The following is an 11,061-nucleotide window of genomic DNA, read 5'->3' as shown; positions in this document are numbered from 1 at the left end:
GAGGGGACCCATTTCCAGAAATGCCTCCCTCCACATTCTGATGGTATGGGGTCTAGGGGGCCTGAGTATTCAGGTGGGGGATACGGCTGTGGATGCCCCTCCCCCGGCCCGCCTGCAAGGGGCTCCGGGTCCCGCAAAGGCGGACCATCGTGATTATCGGATTCGGGCACTAGTGGGAGCTCTCGGCAAGGGCCTTTGGCGGAGCCGCTCAACCAGCCCACCGGAAGCCGCGGCGTTTTTTGTGACGCGGCGACAGGAGCCGGCGGGGCGGAAGGCCGCGTGGGTGGGGCGGGAGGCTCCTCCCAAGCAATTAATGGAGGCGCTTCCGCTCCCTCACCGTCATCACTACCCGATTCTGAGGCAGAGGTGTCCGAGCTACCACCACTCAACTCTGGCTGCTTGCCTTTATGAGAGCCGGCCGCAGATGACACCGACTGGGTTTCTTGGAGAGCGTGCCGTACCTCTTGCAAGGCGGAGGACGGACTTAGGCCTGTAGTCGACTCCAGTTCAAGGACCGCGCGGACGGTCTCCCATATAGGGACTAGAATTGGATCCAGACAAACGCCCGTCTGACGCGCCCGGTCTATATCGTGACCAAGCTTCAGCCAAGAGGGCAGACTGAGGCTGCCGGTGGAGGGAAACCAAGGGGCAAAAGTTTCAACATCATCGAGAAACCTCTGTAGGGAGCTTTTCTTAACTGAGATACCCCTCTGCTTCAGGAGGGTTTTTAAAGGAGCCAATAAAGGCGAACTTCCAGACTGCCCCATGCTTGCAGTCGGCACTGTACTTTAACCACTCGGAGAGCTCTTCCGAGTCCCCGGGACCGCCTGAGAACCCACGGGCCCTGACTCTCACGTAAAAGAAACACTCACCTTCTCGCGCTGATCAGGCGCGGGAAGTCCGCTGCAGTGAAAAAGGAGCGAGGCGAAAGGTATGTGCCCCGTACGGTTAGCTCAGTTGGTTAGAGCTTGGTGCTGATAACGCCAAGGTCGCGGGTTCGAGCCCCGTACGGGCCACCACTTGTCCGGCGCCTTCTCGCTCGGTCCCGCGCGTCCTGTCCTCGGCCGGCAAGGAGAACAGAGGGAAAGAGGGAGAGACGCAGACAAACTGACACTTGAGGTACGCAATGGCAGTGAATGCAAGCCTTTTACTGGAGCCAGGAAGAAAATTTTCTCTGTTACATATTCCACACGAGGCCCTATACCCCGTGGGAGAACAACCTCTATGCGGCCGTCAGGCACGGCTCCCTGTGGGCTGTCTCCCCGAGGCTAGCCCGGGTAATTTCTTATATACAATAGTTACAACCAATGTGCTGGCAGTACGCAAGCGTGTACAATAGGCTAGCAGCAACCGCTGCCTCATGCGTCATATGCGGAAGCAGGATACGGGCGCCATCTTGGCTCAAACGATGGGCGGGGGCTACTCTGGAGCAGGTCGCGGCGTGTCCACTAGGCCCTAACCCGGAAAGCGGCTCCCCACAGGTTCTGAGGTGCACATGTGCATGAGGTATGTATGGATACTAGACAAACAGGAGAGAATTGTTAGCTCAAATAGGCCAAATTTATTGACATGGATGAACTCACCTGGGATTCAGGACTTAATGTGTTGTCTCAAATACCTGGGATTAATATTAAAAATACACCACAAATGTGGGGAACTGAGTCTTCCATGTTGCCTGAGGCATATCTGGGGTGGTGGCTTAGAACGCTGATCTGCAGGCCTGCATAGAATGCCATGCAGCCCCGCCCTGTAAAGATGTGTGTCTTGTGACTACCATTGTCTTAAACCTAGATTGTATGCACCTTTAGCATATACACCTGATCTTCTGAAATAAATAGCTGGAGCAAGGCTGCATTGTCGTCCACTTAGCACGAGATGTAGTGGGCCCCCTGCTCCCTTAATTCTTAGCTTTGTGTCTGTGTCTCATTCCTGCGTCGCCCTGTCAGCAATACACAAACAGTAGTATTTCAACTCAACAATGGCCTCTACTTAATGAAGTAAAAACGGCAGATATTCATTGTCTTACTGTAGAGGAAGGAGACTAAAGACTTGGGTAATTAGAAATATTGGATTGGATCTAACATGTGAAGGTTAGACAATAGATCATTCATGTTATTATTTCTGCATTCCCAGAATGTATAACTGGAATAGATATTTTAGTAACTGGCATAATATCCAAATTGGTTCTCTGAGTAGTAAAGTGAGAACTATTATAGTACAAAGAGTCAAATTAAAGCTCCTGAACTTTCACTGCCCTTCCAGAGATAGGGTACAAAAATTAGTACTGCATCCCTGGGAAAACCACAGAGATTAGGGACACCATCAGACCAAAGCTGCAGGGTCAGTGATTGTTCACATATCCCTCTTTAACATGCCTCTTTGGTCAGCATAAAAACCAGATTCATTGTAGAGGCTTTCAGTCATGAATTTAATCAAATAATGATGCAATCCATATCACGGACACAGATGTATAATTTTTAATTGCATAATCAGCATAACCTCTGGTTTCTAGCATTCAGTTATTAACTGTCAAGGTTGTTATTCTCTATCCCCAACATTAAGTGAAATCAGAAATAATTTGCATGCATGTAGCACTGACAAGACTGAACATTTTGTAACTTGCCCCTGGGCTATGTCCATTCTTTTGATCTCTTTTATGTTATAGACTGGAGGGAACCTGATCAACTTGATATCCCACAAAATATCACATTGGTCCATTGCATTGACGGATTTATCCCAGTAGAATCTGGTGAACAAGAAGTAGCAAGCACCCTTTATGCCTTAGTAAGACATATGTGCCATAGGTTGAAATTACAGAGGGAATTCAGAAACATGTTCTGTCAATGAAATTTCTAGGGATACAGTGGCTTGGGGTCATGTCAGATTATCTCTTCTTGATGAGAGATGGCTAGATGCACTTTGTATATCCCATCACGAAGGAAAGTGGAACAAAGCTTGGGGAGCCTTTTGGATTCAGAAGCAATGTATATCATATGTGGACACAATGTTCCAATCCTTTAATCAGTAAACCTGTAAGGCTACAGTTTTGAGTGAAATGCAAGCTCAAGAAAGGATGCTACAACAAGTTCAGGCTTTAATGCAAACTATCCTGCTCTTCAGACTTTATAACTGGGGAGAATGGAGGATAAGAGTGAATGCTCAGCAACAGCAGTAGAGAAGTGAGTCAGATAGCTCACCATATCACATCCAGTCCACCCTTATCTCCTCTTTCCTCCGGGAGCCTAAACATCATTAATTACATCAGGAAGCTCCTGTGCAGTCTGGCTTCTGTTTGGGTTAAAAGAAAGGGAAAGACAGGGGATCAGAAGGAGGGAAGAGAATGAGGTCAGGATGTTTGTTTCTCTGGTTCCTTCCCGTAGCATTTGCCATAGCCTGGTGATATCCCTTATATGAAGGCCACTGGTTCTCCCAAGGCTCCACCTGCCTCTCTTTCCTTTCCCTCCCGTTTCTTAGTGCCTGGGAATGTTCATAGTTCTGCTACAGTTAGCCTGTTTCCTTCAGCATTTCTCATGCTTACTTTACACCCCACCCATCCTTGGTAATTAGTCTTTTTGTATATGTACACTCTTCAAACAGTCCCAGGTTTAGTGTGCCATGAAAGACTAGACAGTGGGTGGTGAGTAGCTTTGCTCTTATCTAAGGTACACTGAACCCTCTATATAAGTAACTTAGATGGTTGCAGGGTAAATATGGTTTAAGAAGAATATGATGAAGTATATCTTTGTAATCATTACCATCATTATCCAGAGCAGCAGCAATATCCTTCATTAACATCAAAATAACAACAATCATAAAGACAGCAGTTGCAATATTCTTAGTAAGAATATTGTAAATAGTAACAGCAGTATTTATAAATGGAGTAAAATATTGCCCATTTGTAGATGAAGCCATGATTGAAAGGTTAGTGGGCAAAAAGTGATTCTGGAGTTACAAAGGAATAATAAAGAGAAATTGCTGGAAAATTACCTAATATCTTGTAGAATCCTTAGATGACAGCAAAGATTTTGAAAGCTATTAAAAAGAGTATTCATCCAGCCACAAATATTTATTGGCTTTCTTTTGTGTGCCAGACACTCAGATGAGAATGGAGATTATACAAGTGAACGAAACAAACAGGGTCTATTTTTTTTCTAAAAACTACTTTCATTTATGATAGTTTGAATAGCCTGTCAATAGCATTGTTATTATTGCCATTTTATCTATTCTTGGTTATTCAATAAAGTCAATTGAGAACTATTTTAAGGGCCAGTTTTGCTGATTATGCATCCTCCACCTTTCAATCTCTATTTAGTCATCTCAGAAGTGTCTTGCATTGACACAGGGATATCTATTAAAGGTAGGTGAAAAAAACTAAAAGGGTAAAATTACTATCAGTTGAGAGTCCTGCTATGTATCAAGGTAAGAAGATAAAGCATGCAAAGACTAGAACTAGAGAGAGAAATAGTATAGCATTTTTCAATTTCCTGAGCTCACATTTCTCCACAGTTCTGGCCTTGCTATGTAGTCAGGAACCAGGTTTACAATCATTGGAATTAAAGTGTCCATTCCTTCAGAAATGCTTAATAGAGTTTTCGCATTAATTTTTTCTGGTGGAGCCTCCAAAACTCCATTTTCTTCATTACTTCAAAAATGTTTCCCTCAAATATTTTTTTATTTAATTCTTAGATTGACAAGATAATGCTTTATAGACAGAATTAACTAGTTTTCAGTGGTAGAAGTTTCTGTATATTTAAGTTGGAGATGAACATAATCTTTTCAAGGCACAGCATCAGTCTTACCCTTGGTTGTGCTTTCCATATTCCTTTTAAAAAATAATATTTATGAGAGGAGTAGAGTGTAAAGAAAAGGGGATTGTTCATATGTGGGTCTATTTCCTTTCTCTCTACTAACTCAAATAAGTATAACTAACTTAAATAAGTATAAACTTGCAACAAGGGCAGTAGAGAGGAAGTTCTTGGAAAATACGTTTCATCAAAATTAAGGAGTAAATAAAGGGGGGTAAAAATCAAATGATCAGGAAATGGTGCATCTAATACAGGAAAGGGTTGGAGGTAATTCAAAGAATGAGAGTTTCATGGCAGGCCAGAGAGGAACAATTCAAATTAGAACAGAAGGACAGAGACTTAAAAGAAGGTCTTCAGGAAAATGCAGATAGTAGGTAAGTGAAATGTTTTGAAATTTCATTTTCCTTTCTGTAGTATGGGTAATCACATTTCTATGAGAATACTGATGAAATTAGCTGATGAACTCACCAAAACATAATAGTTATTTTTAATATTTATTAAGTAAGAGTTCCTTCTGAGAGAAAGAGAGCAAATAATACAACAGATTTTTGAAAAATAGCATAATAAAATAATAGCTAATATGGAAGGAACCTCATATTAATGATAGGAAGACCTAAGAGCCAAATGAATATTTTATGAAATATGTGTACAACTTTAGAATCAACTCCATTATTATTTCTCTGTCTCTTAACTAAGTATCTGCATACAGACTTACTTTCCTTAAGGAAAAATCTATTCTCATAATGCTATTCATAACGTCAAAGTAGATGGACATCTATAGACAGTTCTTTTTCCCAATTTGCTTACAAGCCCAGTAATTAGAGGAATACAGAAAAGGGAAACAAAAAAAGCAGCAGCAAGCACAGTAGAACCACAACTAAGATAGTGATTGAAGTCTTAGCCCAAAGACCCTAACATGTAGAAGGTAGACTTTTAAAATAGTAACTGTATAAGTTCTTGCAAAATTTATATCCTCTTTCCATCACTGTCTCGCCAGTGACTGTGGAAAACCAAATCATCACTCTGCCTGGGTCAGCCACTAACTAGGGGAAGAGTTGGATTGTATTGAAGGTGCAGCATCAAGAATAGGGAATCTCCAAGACTGGAACCTCTTAGTGAAAAGAAAGCTTCCTCCTACCTACTTCCTCTATTCCATTTTCAATGAGCCTTTGAGGATACCTATGGTAACTGCAGCATATATGCTGTATTAATTGTGCAAAGTGCCAAAACTGCTTGCTAAAATTGTGAATGACAATGTGGGAAATACCTGAAACTGTTGAACTGCAGCCCAGTTTCCTCGATTCTTGAAGACAATTGTATAACCATATAGCTTACACTGTGTGACCATGTGACTGTGAAGACCTTGTAGCCCACACTCCCTTTATCCAGTTTATGCACAGATGGGTAGAAAAATGGTAGAAATTAAATTAATAATGGGGTGCTGTGATATTTTGGGTGCTCTTTTTTACTTTAATTTTTACTCTTATTTTCATTTGGGGAGGGTAATGAAAATGTTCAAACATTTATTGTGGTGATGAATGCATAACTATATGATGGTACTGTGAACAATTGACTGTACACTTTGCATGATTGTATGGTATGTGAATATATCTCAATAAAAATGGAAGAAAAATATGAGCAACTTTTCTTTTTTCTTTGAAAATTTATTAAATACTAGGGACTGCATCAAGAATGCTCTTATATTGGCCTATATAATCCCTACCACAATACAATTTTGGGGTAGGAGCTATTATTAGACCCACTTTACAAATGAGGAAATTACACTGGATGAGGGTTAAATAACTTGCCCAAGCCGCTCAACTCCTGTATGGGAGAGCTGATATTTGAACCCAGATTTTTACAATAGCAGCTTGCTCTTAAATTTTATGTAAGTTTGTACATATATAATCTTTTTTGTTTTCAAGTTCTGTTATTTGGGTGTGATATATATATTTACTAAAGAATCATACTAGTCACAAAGAAGTTGGGAATGATGGTAGAATCAGGTATCCTACTCATTAATTGGAAATATTTCTGAATTTTCATGGTCTCTAAATATTTAGTAACAGTTAGTATAGCCTTTACCTGAGCCACTTTTTAAGCACTTTTCTTGTATTATCTGATTTAATCCTAACAAAATCCATCAGGTAGATTCTAATATTATACCAGTTTTATAGATAGAGAAATCAGACATTTTCATAACTTGCCCAAGGCATAGCATTTTTCTATTCTTGAAAACTGAAAATTGCTACACAAATGTTTGTTATTTTCTTTTTACTTTAGGAAAATTACTGCATTCTACTCTTCAAGCATTAATATTACAAAATTCAGAGTTGTTTTAAGAATATTTTTATACAGTTCAAGCTATAAACCTTTTGTTATAACCAAATTCTCTTTTATTTTCACTGATTAAAGAAGCTATTCAGATTTTACATAATCACAAATCTAAAAAGTAAATGTATACTTATATATAATGTTGATATATAGCCCAATTTAGTATTCCAGTCTGGAAGTATGATTTTATTTTTCAAGCAAGCAAATTACAAAACATTTCAACAAGTGGAATAATTAATTAGAAATTCAATCTGTAAATAAGTATAGTAGTCTAGTTTATAGCTGTTGGCAAAAGAAAATAATACAATTAGTGTATTTTCTTCAGAATAACATCCTTCAGGACATTGTTTAGGCCTTTGTTAATTTATATATCATATTATATGATAATATATTATCATATTCATGTTATATGTATTTATGTTTTCTGTAATAAAATTTATTTTATTAAATTTTAATTTAGTAAATTAAAGAGTATTTGCCTTTAAAATTCAGAGGTTCTGTTAATCTACTCTGATTCCTGCCTTCCTAAGGAGATCCCAGCGTTGGTACTAGGACCCTATCAGTAATAGTAAAAATAGTAAATATTGAACTATGACACCACTACTTTGTATCAGTTATGATAATGATATATCCACCCTACAAATGTATCATTTATTCAAGCTACCTAATGCATTAATGCTTTTAAAAACAAGAGACTTAGATTTTCAGTTGAAAACATTATTGTTGACCTTTGGAAACAACTTCAAATAAAGAGCCAATTTCATCCTCAAAGCTCTTTTATATAACCATGGAGGACCTGCTGAATAGCCATTACAATCTTCTTAAATTTAACACACGAGAAACTGCAAACAATAGATTACATTTTTTAAAATTTATAAATGGATCATTGATAAGCCTGAAAAACACCCAAACAAAACAAAACTAGGTTTTATCATTGCATTTCATGGAGAAATAAAATTTAAAACATGTATTTTCATTCCTAAATGATGATTAAACAGATTATGACAATTTTATTAATGATTGCCCAGAGATATTTCAACTGAAAAAGTAGAAAAATAAATCATCTACATCAGCATGCTCTTTATGATTATAGCAAAGAGATGATGATGTGGTTTCCAACACTGGAACAACTCAATGGTCTACTGGGTAAATTACAATTTAATTTGTACATATCTGATAAGTTTAGACCTGCTTTTGAGGTCTAACTGCTTGGCTGTATCTAAAATTGTAAAGTCCTGGAAAACAATTCTTATATTTCAAATGTGGTTATTGTTGCGATTCTCCACAAGATATGTCTAGAAAACAAAGAAGCAAATTCCAGAAGCCAGCTATTACAGGGTGAATTGGCCAAGGTTAACTGAAAGAAGGGCAGGCCCCAAAATTTACAGTTGATAGTTGCAAAGAACAATGACAGAATAGATATTCTCACCAGAAATTGAAGGGTAGATTCAAAGTTTATAAAGGGCTATATCAGAAAGCAGTTTACAGAACTTTTAGAGTGAGCGGTAAAAGCCAGAAAATGTGATTTTTATTCTAAATATGCAATAAAATCTATATGTACATTTATATATATTATATATCTTATTTCACTATATATGTGTGAATAGATGATTTATGATAGAGCATTCATGACTGTACTAAATAAGAAGATGAAATTATTCTCCCCATCCACATACTACTGTGGAGATTTCATACCACATAAATGTATCTTATTAAATGAACTAGGTTTATACTCACTTTCGGCATGCTTTCATTTACATAAATAACGTCAGAAGTTTAAGCATTTAGATAATCAAAGTGAGAAGAAAGAGTTTGACAGGAAATATTATATGACTCACTGGACAATCAGAGAAAATTAGTAAGAGAGCCAGTTTGTCATAGTGCTGTTTTAGATAATGCAAGGGCAGTATGGTTTTATGCAATGGTGACAATGCTGGAAGATTTTAAATTAAAAGCCTGTGGCCTGAAGAAATATGACAAATGACATTTATGTAATATATATTGTTAGCTCTTGCTTTAGAGATTATCCGGTCACATTACAAATCCATAATGAGGTTTTACCATGAAATCTAAAGAATGCTTTCACTGGTAGTTAAATCACTCCAACTTTTCTTCTTTGAGGAGGCCACACTGATTCAAAGAACATCTAGATTATAGAGAGTCTAAGTACCAAACCATATTGATTTATTTATTCTTTAAACAAACATTTATTGGTTATCTATTACTTACCTGGCATTGTGCTACATGCTAGTTATAAAGAACAATGGAACAAAGCAGATGTGATGCCTAACCTCAGGTCACTTATATAAGCGTGGGATACAGACAGTAAATTGGCAACTTCCATGTAATGTGTTGCGAGAGAAACTGAATATGAACTCTGAGAGAACTGAGTGGCATCTAACCCACTTTCTTGAGGAACTGGCATTTATGGGGAGATCTATAAGCTAAGTTGGAATGAGCCAGATGAAGAGGGCTTTGTACATATGTGTGCTTTCCTCATCATTATGACTGACTAGGGTTCTCATTGACCTTTCCACTATAAAACAACTTGCCTCTGGCTAGTATACACCTATGTAGAAGCATTGCTGTCATTTCTGGCCTCAAATAAGGAAGAGGAATCTTCTCCAAACACAGAGACCAGAAGATCAGGAAAATCAGGCCCTATCAGTGGGTAGCTGGTAGGAGTGGGGTTGCTCTGAGTGTGGATTCTCATGTGGCATTGCTAATTTGGGTCTTATGCTGGATTGATTTGGGGAGGTCTCAGACTTCAGTGCTGAACTAAGACTCAGAGGGGTTAAGAGGCTCCATGGCACTGACGCCTCTTGTATTCCTGAAGAAGTAGAAACAATCTAGTCCTGGAATGCTACTATTAAAATCAATCAATGAGCCAACAATCAAATATCACCAACCAAAAAACATATAAAATAAATACTAAGAAAGGCTACAATGTGTGAGTCAGCAGAATAAATAAAGACCAGAATTAGACCCCTAGGTCTCCTTATATTGAAATTGTCCGATGTGGTAGATACTACGATAGACCATGTAGATTCCTCTTCTGGAATGAAGGACTTATTCCCCTAGACACTGGGAGTTGCTGGCAGAAGATTGCACTCAGTTGTCACCCTTTTTGGGGATGCCTCTGCTGAAGTAAGCTGCCTTGCCCCAAATCAAGTCTTTTTCCAGAGACATCTCTTATCTGATGACTGATCGGTGTGTGCTTATAAAGGTCTGGTGCTTTTGCTTCAATTTGGGACAATTCCCCAGAGCACTCCACGAGCTCTTCCTTCCTGAGTACAAGAGAAGTCAGCCGAGGCCTTTGTTGGGACTGCATCGTAGCTTAGACTTTCCCTCTTCCCAGTTCTGCTTCCTCACCCTCCTTCCCACAGGTGTTGATCCCTTTACTACTCGTTAAATGTCCCACACATTAATCTAAAGCTCAGAGTATCCTTCCCAGGGAAACCAATCTGGTACTATGGAATAGTTCAAAAAAAGCAGAAACTAGATGAGACTTTGAAGTTTGACCATGTGCTGCCCTTTGGAACAAGGACCCTATCTCTGGTGTCATCTGAATCACAAAGAATTTCTGCCCCAAGGTAGCAGAGCAAATGTTAAAATTTTCACTAGTGATGGAATTGCATGATATGCTTCTGGAGGGTAATGAATTAGCTGGTGAGATGTAGCTAATATGGAAGAAACGGTAACTATAAACACCATGGAATTAAGTGGTTATTACTGTGCTCAATCTATACTCTGATGAAAAGATAAATAAAAGCAGAGAATGACTGTCACTTAGAAGCCAGTGTTAAATTAAAAGGCCACCTTGGTAGCACATAAAGGGGCAATTATTTCCTGCAGCAGAAGAGTAGAGAAAGCTGAGGATGAGGCCCAGGACTTAAACAGGTAATCATGCTCCAATAAAGGG

At 38.9% G+C, this 11,061-nt stretch overlaps 1 non-coding gene across 1 annotated transcript; it reads left to right on the top strand.

The window, feature by feature from the left end:
• The first annotated feature begins 937 nt into the window (after positions 1-937).
• Positions 938-1,016, top strand: TRNAI-GAU. The gene has a single exon. It is a non-coding gene; the product is annotated as a tRNA-Ile (tRNA).
• Positions 1,017-11,061: the final 10,045 nt, after the last annotated feature.

Source organism: Choloepus didactylus, chromosome 3, assembly GCF_015220235.1.
Source record: "Choloepus didactylus isolate mChoDid1 chromosome 3, mChoDid1.pri, whole genome shotgun sequence".
In the NCBI taxonomy this organism is placed as follows: Eukaryota; Metazoa; Chordata; class Mammalia; order Pilosa; family Megalonychidae; genus Choloepus; species Choloepus didactylus.
The sequence above is the reverse complement of the archived record's forward strand: the minus strand, read 5'-3'. Positions and strand labels throughout refer to the sequence as shown.